The sequence below is a fragment of the Anopheles arabiensis genome, chromosome X (genome assembly GCF_016920715.1).
Source record: "Anopheles arabiensis isolate DONGOLA chromosome X, AaraD3, whole genome shotgun sequence".
In the NCBI taxonomy this organism is placed as follows: domain Eukaryota; kingdom Metazoa; phylum Arthropoda; class Insecta; order Diptera; family Culicidae; genus Anopheles; species Anopheles arabiensis.
The window spans coordinates 26,659,639-26,675,765 of NC_053519.1; positions in this window are offsets into that span (position 1 = coordinate 26,659,639).

Below are 16,127 nucleotides of genomic sequence, written 5' to 3' on the forward strand. Positions count from 1 at the left end.
ATTGTTCCACGACCAATGTCTGCGACGTTTAGTATTCAAGATATGGCCCGCCCTAGGTCTGACCTGGCATTTTCGTGAAAATTTAAAGCATGGCCATAGGGACGGGTAAAATAGCTATTTTGAAGCAAAACCCGTCTGACTTTAAATGGCCATAACTTTTGAAAAACAAGAGCTAGGGTGCGTTCCTTACACGTTTTGAGGTGTTTTAGCGAAAAACATGTTTTGAGCCACACGAGCTCTCCGGCCCGTTCGGTGCACATTTTTGAAAAAGCTAGGAGCTGCCCCTAGGTTCGGGGTGTCACAAAATATTGAAAAGTGGTCAAAAACCGCTATCCAGAATCGGATGTAGAATCATTAGACGAACTTAAAATTGTTCTACGACCAATGTCTGCGACGTTTAGTATTCAAGATATGGCCCGCCCTAGGTCTGACCTGGCATTTTCGTGAAAATTTAAAGCATGGCCATAGGGACGGGTAAAATAGCTATTTTGAAGCAAAAACCCGTCTGACTTTAAATGGCCATAACTTTTGAAAAACAAGAGCTAGGGTGCGTTCCTTACACGTTTTGAGGTGTTTTAGCGAAAAACATGTTTTGAGCCACACGAGCTCTCCGGCCCGTTCGGTGCACATTTTTGAAAAAGCTAGGAGCTGCCCCTAGGTTCGGGGTGTCACAAAATATTGAAAAGTGGTCAAAAACCGCTATCCAGAATCGGATGTAGAATCATTAGACGAACTTAAAATTGTTCTACGACCAATGTCTGCGACGTTTAGTATTCAAGATATGGCCCGCCCTAGGTCTGACCTGGCATTTTCGTGAAAATTTAAAGCATGGCCATAGGGACGGGTGAAATTGCTATTTTGAAGCAAAAACCACCTCACTTTAAATGGCCATAACTTTTGAAAAACAAGAGCTAGGGTGCGTTCCTTACACGTTTTGAGGTGTTTTAGCGAAAAACATGTTTTGAGCCACACGAGCTCTCCGGCCCGTTCGGTGCACATTTTTGAAAAAGCTAGGAGCTGCCCCTAGGTTCGGGGTGTCACAAAATATTGAAAAGTGGTCAAAAACCGCTATCCAGAATCGGATGTAGAATCATTAGACGAACTTAAAATTGTTCTACGACCAATGTCTGCGACGTTTAGTATTCAAGATATGGCCCGCCCTAGGTCTGACCTGGCATTTTCGTGAAAATTTAAAGCATGGCCATAGGGACGGGTGAAATTGCTATTTTGAAGCAAAAACCACCTCACTTTAAATGGCCATAACTTTTCAAAAACAAGAGCTAGGGTGCGTTCCTTACACGTTTTGAGGTGTTTTAGCGAAAAACATGTTTTGAGCCACACGAGCTCTCCGGCCCGTTCGGTGCACATTTTTGAAAAAGCTAGGAGCTGCCCCTAGGTTCGGGGTGTCACAAAATATTGAAAAGTGGTCAAAAAACCGCTATCCAGAATCGGATGTAGAATCATTAGACGAACTTAAAATTGTTCCACGACCAATGTCTGCGACGTTTAGTATTCAAGATATGGCCCGCCCTAGGTCTGACCTGGCATTTTCGTGAAAATTTAAAGCATGGCCATAGGGACGGGTGAAATTGCTATTTTGAAGCAAAAACCACCTCACTTTAAATGGCCATAACTTTTCAAAAACAAGAGCTAGGGTGCGTTCTTTACACGTTTTGAGGTGTTTTAGCGAAAAACATGTTTTGAGCCACACGAGCTCTCCGGCCCGTTCGGTGCACATTTTGAAAAAGCTAGGAGCTGCCCCTAGGTTCGGGGTGTCACAAAATATTGAAAAGTGGTCAAAAACCGCTATCCAGAATCGGATGTAGAATCATTAGACGAACTTAAAATTGTTCCACGACCAATGTCTGCGACGTTTAGTATTCAAGATATGGCCCGCCCTAGGTCTGACCTGGCATTTTCGTGAAAATTTAAAGCATGGCCATAGGGACGGGTAAAATAGCTATTTTGAAGCAAAACCCGTCTGACTTTAAATGGCCATAACTTTTGAAAACAAGAGCTAGGGTGCGTTCCTTACACGTTTTGAGGTGTTTTAGCGAAAAACATGTTTTGAGCCACACGAGCTCTCCGGCCCGTTCGGTGCACATTTTTGAAAAAGCTAGGAGCTGCCCCTAGGTTCGGGGTGTCACAAAATATTGAAAAGTGGTCAAAAAACCGCTATCCAGAATCGGATGTAGAATCATTAGACGAACTTAAAATTGTTCCACGACCAATGTCTGCGACGTTTAGTATTCAAGATATGGCCCGCCCTAGGTCTGACCTGGCATTTTCGTGAAAATTTAAAGCATGGCCATAGGGACGGGTGAAATTGCTATTTTGAAGCAAAAACCACCTCACTTTAAATGGCCATAACTTTTCAAAAACAAGAGCTAGGGTGCGTTCCTTACACGTTTTGAGGTGTTTTAGCGAAAAACATGTTTTGAGCCACACGAGCTCTCCGGCCCGTTCGGTGCACATTTTTGAAAAAGCTAGGAGCTGCCCCTAGGTTCGGGGTGTCACAAAATATTGAAAAGTGGTCAAAAACCGCTATCCAGAATCGGATGTAGAATCATTAGACGAACTTAAAATTGTTCCACGACCAATGTCTGCGACGTTTAGTATTCAAGATATGGCCCGCCCTAGGTCTGACCTGGCATTTTCGTGAAAATTTAAAGCATGGCCATAGGGACGGGTGAAATTGCTATTTTGAAGCAAAAACCACCTCACTTTAAATGGCCATAACTTTTCAAAAACAAGAGCTAGGGTGCGTTCTTTACACGTTTTGAGGTGTTTTAGCGAAAAACATGTTTTGAGCCACACGAGCTCTCCGGCCCGTTCGGTGCACATTTTTGAAAAAGCTAGGAGCTGCCCCTACAAAATATTGAAAAGTGGTCAAAAACCGCTATCCAGAATCGGATGTAGAATCATTAGACGAACTTAAAATTGTTCCACGACCAATGTCTGCGACGTTTAGTATTCAAGATATGGCCCGCCCTAGGTCTGACCTGGCATTTTCGTGAAAATTTAAAGCATGGCCATAGGGACGGGTAAAATAGCTATTTTGAAGCAAAAACCCGTCTGACTTTAAATGGCCATAACTTTTGAAAAACAAGAGCTAGGGTGCGTTCCTTACACGTTTTGAGGTGTTTTAGCGAAAAACATGTTTTGAGCCACACGAGCTCTCCGGCCCGTTCGGTGCACATTTTTGAAAAAGCTAGGAGCTGCCCCTAGGTTCGGGGTGTCACAAAATATTGAAAAGTGGTCAAAAACCGCTATCCAGAATCGGATGTAGAATCATTAGACGAACTTAAAATTGTTCTACGACCAATGTCTGCGACGTTTAGTATTCAAGATATGGCCCGCCCTAGGTCTGACCTGGCATTTTCGTGAAAATTTAAAGCATGGCCATAGGGACGGGTGAAATTGCTATTTTGAAGCAAAAACCACCTCACTTTAAATGGCCATAACTTTTCAAAAACAAGAGCTAGGGTGCGTTCTTTACACGTTTTGAGGTGTTTTAGCGAAAAACATGTTTTGAGCCACACGAGCTCTCCGGCCCGTTCGGTGCACATTTTGAAAAAAGCTAGGAGCTGCCCCTAGGTTCGGGGTGTCACAAAATATTGAAAAGTGGTCAAAAACCGCTATCCAGAATCGGATGTAGAATCATTAGACGAACTTAAAATTGTTCCACGACCAATGTCTGCGACGTTTAGTATTCAAGATATGGCCCGCCCTAGGTCTGACCTGGCATTTTCGTGAAAATTTAAAGCATGGCCATAGGGACGGGTAAAATAGCTATTTTGAAGCAAAACCCGTCTGACTTTAAATGGCCATAACTTTTGAAAAACAAGAGCTAGGGTGCGTTCCTTACACGTTTTGAGGTGTTTTAGCGAAAAACATGTTTTGAGCCACACGAGCTCTCCGGCCCGTTCGGTGCACATTTTTGAAAAAAGCTAGGAGCTGCCCCTAGGTTCGGGGTGTCACAAAATATTGAAAAGTGGTCAAAAACCGCTATCCAGAATCGGATGTAGAATCATTAGACGAACTTAAAATTGTTCTACGACCAATGTCTGCGACGTTTAGTATTCAAGATATGGCCCGCCCTAGGTCTGACCTGGCATTTTCGTGAAAATTTAAAGCATGGCCATAGGGACGGGTGAAATTGCTATTTTGAAGCAAAAACCACCTCACTTTAAATGGCCATAACTTTTCAAAAACAAGAGCTAGGGTGCGTTCCTTACACGTTTTGAGGTGTTTTAGCGAAAAACATGTTTTGAGCCACACGAGCTCTCCGGCCCGTTCGGTGCACATTTTTGAAAAAGCTAGGAGCTGCCCCTAGGTTCGGGGTGTCACAAAATATTGAAAAGTGGTCAAAAACCGCTATCCAGAATCGGATGTAGAATCATTAGACGAACTTAAAATTGTTCTACGACCAATGTCTGCGACGTTTAGTATTCAAGATATGGCCCGCCCTAGGTCTGACCTGGCATTTTCGTGAAAATTTAAAGCATGGCCATAGGGACGGGTAAAATAGCTATTTTGAAGCAAAACCCGTCTGACTTTAAATGGCCATAACTTTTGAAAAACAAGAGCTAGGGTGCGTTCCTTACACGTTTTGAGGTGTTTTAGCGAAAACATGTTTTGAGCCACACGAGCTCTCCGGCCCGTTCGGTGCACATTTTGAAAAAGCTAGGAGCTGCCCCTAGGTTCGGGGTGTCACAAAATATTGAAAAGTGGTCAAAAACCGCTATCCAGAATCGGATGTAGAATCATTAGACGAACTTAAAATTGTTCTACGACCAATGTCTGCGACGTTTAGTATTCAAGATATGGCCCGCCCTAGGTCTGACCTGGCATTTTCGTGAAAATTTAAAGCATGGCCATAGGGACGGGTGAAATTGCTATTTTGAAGCAAAAACCACCTCACTTTAAATGGCCATAACTTTTCAAAAACAAGAGCTAGGGTGCGTTCTTTACACGTTTTGAGGTGTTTTAGCGAAAAACATGTTTTGAGCCACACGAGCTCTCCGGCCCGTTCGGTGCACATTTTTGAAAAAGCTAGGAGCTGCCCCTAGGTTCGGGGTGTCACAAAATATTGAAAAGTGGTCAAAAACCGCTATCCAGAATCGGATGTAGAATCATTAGACGAACTTAAAATTGTTCCACGACCAATGTCTGCGACGTTTAGTATTCAAGATATGGCCCGCCCTAGGTCTGACCTGGCATTTTCGTGAAAATTTAAAGCATGGCCATAGGGACGGGTAAAATAGCTATTTTGAAGCAAAACCCGTCTGACTTTAAATGGCCATAACTTTTGAAAAACAAGAGCTAGGGTGCGTTCCTTACACGTTTTGAGGTGTTTTAGCGAAAACATGTTTTGAGCCACACGAGCTCTCCGGCCCGTTCGGTGCACATTTTTGAAAAAGCTAGGAGCTGCCCCTAGGTTCGGGGTGTCACAAAATATTGAAAAGTGGTCAAAAACCGCTATCCAGAATCGGATGTAGAATCATTAGACGAACTTAAAATTGTTCTACGACCAATGTCTGCGACGTTTAGTATTCAAGATATGGCCCGCCCTAGGTCTGACCTGGCATTTTCGTGAAAATTTAAAGCATGGCCATAGGGACGGGTAAAATAGCTATTTTGAAGCAAAACCCGTCTGACTTTAAATGGCCATAACTTTTGAAAACAAGAGCTAGGGTGCGTTCCTTACACGTTTTGAGGTGTTTTAGCGAAAAACATGTTTTGAGCCACACGAGCTCTCCGGCCCGTTCGGTGCACATTTTTGAAAAAGCTAGGAGCTGCCCCTAGGTTCGGGGTGTCACAAAATATTGAAAAGTGGTCAAAAACCGCTATCCAGAATCGGATGTAGAATCATTAGACGAACTTAAAATTGTTCTACGACCAATGTCTGCGACGTTTAGTATTCAAGATATGGCCCGCCCTAGGTCTGACCTGGCATTTTCGTGAAAATTTAAAGCATGGCCATAGGGACGGGTGAAATTGCTATTTTGAAGCAAAAACCACCTCACTTTAAATGGCCATAACTTTTCAAAACAAGAGCTAGGGTGCGTTCTTTACACGTTTTGAGGTGTTTTAGCGAAAAACATGTTTTGAGCCACACGAGCTCTCCGGCCCGTTCGGTGCACATTTTTGAAAAAGCTAGGAGCTGCCCCTAGGTTCGGGGTGTCACAAAATATTGAAAAGTGGTCAAAAACCGCTATCCAGAATCGGATGTAGAATCATTAGACGAACTTAAAATTGTTCTACGACCAATGTCTGCGACGTTTAGTATTCAAGATATGGCCCGCCCTAGGTCTGACCTGGCATTTTCGTGAAAATTTAAAGCATGGCCATAGGGACGGGTGAAATTGCTATTTTGAAGCAAAACCACCTCACTTTAAATGGCCATAACTTTTCAAAACAAGAGCTAGGGTGCGTTCTTTACACGTTTTGAGGTGTTTTAGCGAAAACATGTTTTGAGCCACACGAGCTCTCCGGCCCGTTCGGTGCACATTTTGAAAAAGCTAGGAGCTGCCCCTAGGTTCGGGGTGTCACAAAATATTGAAAAGTGGTCAAAAACCGCTATCCAGAATCGGATGTAGAATCATTAGACGAACTTAAAATTGTTCCACGACCAATGTCTGCGACGTTTAGTATTCAAGATATGGCCCGCCCTAGGTCTGACCTGGCATTTTCGTGAAAATTTAAAGCATGGCCATAGGGACGGGTAAAATAGCTATTTTGAAGCAAAACCCGTCTGACTTTAAATGGCCATAACTTTTGAAAAACAAGAGCTAGGGTGCGTTCCTTACACGTTTTGAGGTGTTTTAGCGAAAAACATGTTTTGAGCCACACGAGCTCTCCGGCCCGTTCGGTGCACATTTTTGAAAAAGCTAGGAGCTGCCCCTAGGTTCGGGGTGTCACAAAATATTGAAAAGTGGTCAAAAACCGCTATCCAGAATCGGATGTAGAATCATTAGACGAACTTAAAATTGTTCTACGACCAATGTCTGCGACGTTTAGTATTCAAGATATGGCCCGCCCTAGGTCTGACCTGGCATTTTCGTGAAAATTTAAAGCATGGCCATAGGGACGGGTGAAATTGCTATTTTGAAGCAAAACCACCTCACTTTAAATGGCCATAACTTTTCAAAACAAGAGCTAGGGTGCGTTCTTACACGTTTTGAGGTGTTTTAGCGAAAACATGTTTTGAGCCACACGAGCTCTCCGGCCCGTTCGGTGCACATTTTTGAAAAAGCTAGGAGCTGCCCCTAGGTTCGGGGTGTCACAAAATATTGAAAAGTGGTCAAAAACCGCTATCCAGAATCGGATGTAGAATCATTAGACGAACTTAAAATTGTTCTACGACCAATGTCTGCGACGTTTAGTATTCAAGATATGGCCCGCCCTAGGTCTGACCTGGCATTTTCGTGAAAATTTAAAGCATGGCCATAGGGACGGGTGAAATAGCTATTTTGAAGCAAAAACCACCTCACTTTAAATGGCCATAACTTTTCAAAACAAGAGCTAGGGTGCGTTCCTTTACACGTTTTGAGGTGTTTTAGCGAAAACATGTTTTGAGCCACACGAGCTCTCCGGCCCGTTCGGTGCACATTTTGAAAAAGCTAGGAGCTGCCCCTAGGTTCGGGGTGTCACAAAATATTGAAAAGTGGTCAAAAACCGCTATCCAGAATCGGATGTAGAATCATTAGACGAACTTAAAATTGTTCTACGACCAATGTCTGCGACGTTTAGTATTCAAGATATGGCCCGCCCTAGGTCTGACCTGGCATTTTCGTGAAAATTTAAAGCATGGCCATAGGGACGGGTAAAATAGCTATTTTGAAGCAAAACCCGTCTGACTTTAAATGGCCATAACTTTTGAAAAACAAGAGCTAGGGTGCGTTCCTTACACGTTTTGAGGTGTTTTAGCGAAAACATGTTTTGAGCCACACGAGCTCTCCGGCCCGTTCGGTGCACATTTTTGAAAAAGCTAGGAGCTGCCCTAGGTTCGGGGTGTCACAAAATATTGAAAAGTGGTCAAAAACCGCTATCCAGAATCGGATGTAGAATCATTAGACGAACTTAAAATTGTTCTACGACCAATGTCTGCGACGTTTAGTATTCAAGATATGGCCCGCCCTAGGTCTGACCTGGCATTTTCGTGAAAATTTAAAGCATGGCCATAGGGACGGGTGAAATTGCTATTTTGAAGCAAAACCCCTCACTTTAAATGGCCATAACTTTTCAAAACAAGAGCTAGGGTGCGTTCCTTACACGTTTTGAGGTGTTTTAGCGAAAACATGTTTTGAGCCACACGAGCTCTCCGGCCCGTTCGGTGCACATTTTTGAAAAAGCTAGGAGCTGCCCCTAGGTTCGGGGTGTCACAAAATATTGAAAAGTGGTCAAAAACCGCTATCCAGAATCGGATGTAGAATCATTAGACGAACTTAAAATTGTTCTACGACCAATGTCTGCGACGTTTAGTATTCAAGATATGGCCCGCCCTAGGTCTGACCTGGCATTTTCGTGAAAATTTAAAGCATGGCCATAGGGACGGGTGAAATTGCTATTTTGAAGCAAAACCACCTCACTTTAAATGGCCATAACTTTTCAAAAACAAGAGCTAGGGTGCGTTCCTTACACGTTTTGAGGTGTTTTAGCGAAAAACATGTTTTGAGCCACACGAGCTCTCCGGCCCGTTCGGTGCACATTTTGAAAAAAGCTAGGAGCTGCCCCTAGGTTCGGGGTGTCACAAAATATTGAAAAGTGGTCAAAAACCGCTATCCAGAATCGGATGTAGAATCATTAGACGAACTTAAAATTGTTCTACGACCAATGTCTGCGACGTTTAGTATTCAAGATATGGCCCGCCCTAGGTCTGACCTGGCATTTTCGTGAAAATTTAAAGCATGGCCATAGGGACGGGTGAAATTGCTATTTTGAAGCAAAACCCACCTGACTTTAAATGGCCATAACTTTTGAAAACAAGAGCTAGGGTGCGTTCTTACACGTTTTGAGGTGTTTTAGCGAAAACATGTTTTGAGCCACACGAGCTCTCCGGCCCGTTCGGTGCACATTTTGAAAAAGCTAGGAGCTGCCCCTAGGTTCGGGGTGTCACAAAATATTGAAAAGTGGTCAAAAACCGCTATCCAGAATCGGATGTAGAATCATTAGACGAACTTAAAATTGTTCTACGACCAATGTCTGCGACGTTTAGTATTCAAGATATGGCCCGCCCTAGGTCTGACCTGGCATTTTCGTGAAAATTTAAAGCATGGCCATAGGGACGGGTAAAATAGCTATTTTGAAGCAAAAACCCGTCTGACTTTAAATGGCCATAACTTTTGAAAACAAGAGCTAGGGTGCGTTACACGTTTTGAGGTGTTTTAGCGAAAAACATGTTTTGAGCCACACGAGCTCTCCGGCCCGTTCGGTGCACATTTTTGAAAAAGCTAGGAGCTGCCCCTAGGTTCGGGGTGTCACAAAATATTGAAAAGTGGTCAAAAACCGCTATCCAGAATCGGATGTAGAATCATTAGACGAACTTAAAATTGTTCTACGACCAATGTCTGCGACGTTTAGTATTCAAGATATGGCCCGCCCTAGGTCTGACCTGGCATTTTCGTGAAAATTTAAAGCATGGCCATAGGGACGGGTAAAAAGCTATTTTGAAGCAAAACCCCTCACTTTAAATGGCCATAACTTTTCAAAACAAGAGCTAGGGTGCGTTCCTTACACGTTTTGAGGTGTTTTAGCGAAAACATGTTTTGAGCCACACGAGCTCTCCGGCCCGTTCGGTGCACATTTTTGAAAAAGCTAGGAGCTGCCTAGGTTCGGGGTGTCACAAAATATTGAAAAGTGGTCAAAAACCGCTATCCAGAATCGGATGTAGAATCATTAGACGAACTTAAAATTGTTCTACGACCAATGTCTGCGACGTTTAGTATTCAAGATATGGCCCGCCCTAGGTCTGACCTGGCATTTTCGTGAAAATTTAAAGCATGGCCATAGGGACGGGTAAAATTGCTATTTTGAAGCAAAACCCCTCACTTTAAATGGCCATAACTTTTCAAAACAAGAGCTAGGTGCGTTCTTACACGTTTTGAGGTGTTTTAGCGAAAACATGTTTTGAGCCACACGAGCTCTCCGGCCCGTTCGGTGCACATTTTTGAAAAGCTAGGAGCTGCCCCTAGGTTCGGGGTGTCACAAAATATTGAAAAGTGGTCAAAACCGCTATCCAGAATCGGATGTAGAATCATTAGACGAACTTAAAATTGTTCCACGACCAATGTCTGCGACGTTTAGTATTCAAGATATGGCCCGCCCTAGGTCTGACCTGGCATTTTCGTGAAAATTTAAAGCATGGCCATAGGGACGGGTAAAATAGCTATTTTGAAGCAAAACCCGTCTGACTTTAAATGGCCATAACTTTTGAAAACAAGAGCTAGGGTGCGTTCCTTACACGTTTTGAGGTGTTTTAGCGAAAAACATGTTTTGAGCCACACGAGCTCTCCGGCCCGTTCGGTGCACATTTTTGAAAAAGCTAGGAGCTGCCCCTAGGTTCGGGGTGTCACAAAATATTGAAAAGTGGTCAAAAACCGCTATCCAGAATCGGATGTAGAATCATTAGACGAACTTAAAATTGTTCCACGACCAATGTCTGCGACGTTTAGTATTCAAGATATGGCCCGCCCTAGGTCTGACCTGGCATTTTCGTGAAAATTTAAAGCATGGCCATAGGGACGGGTGAAATTGCTATTTTGAAGCAAAAACCACCTCACTTTAAATGGCCATAACTTTTCAAAAACAAGAGCTAGGGTGCGTTCCTTACACGTTTTGAGGTGTTTTAGCGAAAAACATGTTTTGAGCCACACGAGCTCTCCGGCCCGTTCGGTGCACATTTTTGAAAAAGCTAGGAGCTGCCCCTAGGTTCGGGGTGTCACAAAATATTGAAAAGTGGTCAAAAACCGCTATCCAGAATCGGATGTAGAATCATTAGACGAACTTAAAATTGTTCCACGACCAATGTCTGCGACGTTTAGTATTCAAGATATGGCCCGCCCTAGGTCTGACCTGGCATTTTCGTGAAAATTTAAAGCATGGCCATAGGGACGGGTGAAATTGCTATTTTGAAGCAAAACCACCTCACTTTAAATGGCCATAACTTTTCAAAAACAAGAGCTAGGGTGCGTTCTTTACACGTTTTGAGGTGTTTTAGCGAAAAACATGTTTTGAGCCACACGAGCTCTCCGGCCCGTTCGGTGCACATTTTTGAAAAAGCTAGGAGCTGCCCCTAGGTTCGGGGTGTCACAAAATATTGAAAAGTGGTCAAAAACCGCTATCCAGAATCGGATGTAGAATCATTAGACGAACTTAAAATTGTTCCACGACCAATGTCTGCGACGTTTAGTATTCAAGATATGGCCCGCCCTAGGTCTGACCTGGCATTTTCGTGAAAATTTAAAGCATGGCCATAGGGACGGGTAAAATAGCTATTTTGAAGCAAAACCCGTCTGACTTTAAATGGCCATAACTTTTGAAAAACAAGAGCTAGGGTGCGTTCCTTACACGTTTTGAGGTGTTTTAGCGAAAAACATGTTTTGAGCCACACGAGCTCTCCGGCCCGTTCGGTGCACATTTTTGAAAAAGCTAGGAGCTGCCCCTAGGTTCGGGGTGTCACAAAATATTGAAAAGTGGTCAAAAACCGCTATCCAGAATCGGATGTAGAATCATTAGACGAACTTAAAATTGTTCTACGACCAATGTCTGCGACGTTTAGTATTCAAGATATGGCCCGCCCTAGGTCTGACCTGGCATTTTCGTGAAAATTTAAAGCATGGCCATAGGGACGGGTAAAATAGCTATTTTGAAGCAAAAACCCGTCTGACTTTAAATGGCCATAACTTTTGAAAAACAAGAGCTAGGGTGCGTTCCTTACACGTTTTGAGGTGTTTTAGCGAAAAACATGTTTTGAGCCACACGAGCTCTCCGGCCCGTTCGGTGCACATTTTTGAAAAAGCTAGGAGCTGCCCCTAGGTTCGGGGTGTCACAAAATATTGAAAAGTGGTCAAAAACCGCTATCCAGAATCGGATGTAGAATCATTAGACGAACTTAAAATTGTTCTACGACCAATGTCTGCGACGTTTAGTATTCAAGATATGGCCCGCCCTAGGTCTGACCTGGCATTTTCGTGAAAATTTAAAGCATGGCCATAGGGACGGGTGAAATTATTTTGAAGCAAAAACCACCTCACTTTAAATGGCCATAACTTTTGAAAAACAAGAGCTAGGGTGCGTTCCTTACACGTTTTGAGGTGTTTTAGCGAAAAACATGTTTTGAGCCACACGAGCTCTCCGGCCCGTTCGGTGCACATTTTTGAAAAAGCTAGGAGCTGCCCCTAGGTTCGGGGTGTCACAAAATATTGAAAAGTGGTCAAAAACCGCTATCCAGAATCGGATGTAGAATCATTAGACGAACTTAAAATTGTTCCACGACCAATGTCTGCGACGTTTAGTATTCAAGATATGGCCCGCCCTAGGTCTGACCTGGCATTTTCGTGAAAATTTAAAGCATGGCCATAGGGACGGGTGAAATTGCTATTTTGAAGCAAAACCACCTCACTTTAAATGGCCATAACTTTTCAAAAACAAGAGCTAGGGTGCGTTCCTTACACGTTTTGAGGTGTTTTAGCGAAAAACATGTTTTGAGCCACACGAGCTCTCCGGCCCGTTCGGTGCACATTTTTGAAAAAGCTAGGAGCTGCCCCTAGGTTCGGGGTGTCACAAAATATTGAAAAGTGGTCAAAAAACCGCTATCCAGAATCGGATGTAGAATCATTAGACGAACTTAAAATTGTTCCACGACCAATGTCTGCGACGTTTAGTATTCAAGATATGGCCCGCCCTAGGTCTGACCTGGCATTTTCGTGAAAATTTAAAGCATGGCCATAGGGACGGGTGAAATTGCTATTTTGAAGCAAAAACCACCTCACTTTAAATGGCCATAACTTTTCAAAAACAAGAGCTAGGGTGCGTTCTTTACACGTTTTGAGGTGTTTTAGCGAAAAACATGTTTTGAGCCACACGAGCTCTCCGGCCCGTTCGGTGCACATTTTTGAAAAAAGCTAGGAGCTGCCCCTAGGTTCGGGGTGTCACAAAATATTGAAAAGTGGTCAAAAACCGCTATCCAGAATCGGATGTAGAATCATTAGACGAACTTAAAATTGTTCCACGACCAATGTCTGCGACGTTTAGTATTCAAGATATGGCCCGCCCTAGGTCTGACCTGGCATTTTCGTGAAAATTTAAAGCATGGCCATAGGGACGGGTAAAATAGCTATTTTGAAGCAAAAACCCGTCTGACTTTAAATGGCCATAACTTTTGAAAAACAAGAGCTAGGGTGCGTTCCTTACACGTTTTGAGGTGTTTTAGCGAAAAACATGTTTTGAGCCACACGAGCTCTCCGGCCCGTTCGGTGCACATTTTTGAAAAAGCTAGGAGCTGCCCCTAGGTTCGGGGTGTCACAAAATATTGAAAAGTGGTCAAAAACCGCTATCCAGAATCGGATGTAGAATCATTAGACGAACTTAAAATTGTTCTACGACCAATGTCTGCGACGTTTAGTATTCAAGATATGGCCCGCCCTAGGTCTGACCTGGCATTTTCGTGAAAATTTAAAGCATGGCCATAGGGACGGGTAAAATAGCTATTTTGAAGCAAAACCCGTCTGACTTTAAATGGCCATAACTTTTGAAAAACAAGAGCTAGGGTGCGTTCCTTACACGTTTTGAGGTGTTTTAGCGAAAACATGTTTTGAGCCACACGAGCTCTCCGGCCCGTTCGGTGCACATTTTTGAAAAAGCTAGGAGCTGCCCCTAGGTTCGGGGTGTCACAAAATATTGAAAAGTGGTCAAAAACCGCTATCCAGAATCGGATGTAGAATCATTAGACGAACTTAAAATTGTTCTACGACCAATGTCTGCGACGTTTAGTATTCAAGATATGGCCCGCCCTAGGTCTGACCTGGCATTTTCGTGAAAATTTAAAGCATGGCCATAGGGACGGGTAAAATAGCTATTTTGAAGCAAAAACCCGTCTGACTTTAAATGGCCATAACTTTTGAAAAACAAGAGCTAGGGTGCGTTCCTTACACGTTTTGAGGTGTTTTAGCGAAAAACATGTTTTGAGCCACACGAGCTCTCCGGCCCGTTCGGTTTTGAACAAAAAAAAAGCTAGGAGCTGCCCCTAGGTTCGGGGTGTCACAAAATATTGAAAAGTGGTCAAAAACCGCTATCCAGAATCGGATGTAGAATCATTAGACGAACTTAAAATTGTTCTACGACCAATGTCTGCGACGTTTAGTATTCAAGATATGGCCCGCCCTAGGTCTGACCTGGCATTTTCGTGAAAATTTAAAGCATGGCCATAGGGACGGGTGAAATTGCTATTTTGAAGCAAAACCACCTCACTTTAAATGGCCATAACTTTTCAAAAACAAGAGCTAGGGTGCGTTCCTTACACGTTTTGAGGTGTTTTAGCGAAAAACATGTTTTGAGCCACACGAGCTCTCCGGCCCGTTCGGTGCACATTTTTGAAAAAGCTAGGAGCTGCCCCTAGGTTCGGGGTGTCACAAAATATTGAAAAGTGGTCAAAAACCGCTATCCAGAATCGGATGTAGAATCATTAGACGAACTTAAAATTGTTCTACAACCCCCAGTCCGACGCCTCGTATTCGAGATATAGCACTTTGTAGGTCTGACCGAGCAAATTTGTACTGAAATGTATGGCGGACATGTTATTCATTAAACAACATTAACTTGCATCGTGCCCTACTTCATCGGCACAGCTACTATCGACTATCTATTGTTGAAATGGATTGAGTTTGACCATTTTAGCTCTTTTCTTATGCCGTGCACCAACAGTGTGTACCGATCAGGGAAAGTACACTACTTACGCGTTCATGGATGTATATGTTGGTACAAGTTGCCGGTCGGAATAGCAGTGCACCAAAACTGTGTACCGATCAGGAAAGTACAAGACGGAGGGCGCAGCCCGAGCGTACGCGTTCATAGATGTCCATGTTGGTACAACCTACATGTACGTACCTTGTTTTTGTATCAAAAGTTCCAATAAAGTGTTTGTATGCTTAAAATGCTTATCTCAACCGGTCACCTTTTGGCCTGCCCTTTTATAGACAGAAACCTAGAACGATACTCGCGATGTTTGTGTTTTTCCATTCGCCCGGGACGACGAAATGAGCTCTGTGCACATCGTGTAGAAAACTGTCTCCTCCTCGTATGTTTTTGTCCCTCCACGCATATAATCACCCACATTTGTGTTCAACACGGACGGCGCAGCCCGAGCGAACGCGTTAATGTTTATGTTTGTGCACACTAAAGTTACAATCCTAGGATTTGGTTATTGCGTCGCAGTGCCCGACCGTCGCGGACACCATTCTTGGACAAAAGTCCAAGTACGTAGAGTACATTCCCTAGGTATGTGCCCGTTCGTGACTTTCGTTGCGTGCTTACAGACACGCTTGGGTATGTTTACCATACAAGGTTTACTAGGAAAACCTGGGAAGGACGCTTGCCCTCCCGTCGCGGACACCATTCTTGGAAAGAAGTCCTGGTACTTAGCGTTCTTTAATGTACTTGATCAGTTTGTATTGCAATTGCTTTGTGCCATTGACTTTTGCTAATGCTCACTAAGGGGTGTTCGTTTGCGATGTGTATGATAAGCAACTGTCTATTCTTACCAGCAGTTAATCAACACTTTTCACCCAAATCATAGGAACGTAGAGTACTTTCCCTGATCGGTACACAATTTTGGTGCACCTCTAACTTCGCCAGCACTTTATCGTTACGTTTTGTGCACAACCTTGGGACATGGTGTAAGTTTCATCATTGTTATGTTTGATTCGGTTTATTATGATTGAAAAATACGCTACGTCCAAGAAATCTGAACTCGAATACTTTTGCCACGTTGCGCAAAAAGCTACTGAGCAACTCCTAGCCGTTTACCGATTTAAAATTTAATTTTCGTTATTAGTTTTAAAAATACGCTAAGTCCCAAAAATCTGAACTCGAATACTTTTTCTATGTGCCGCCAAAAGCTACTGAGC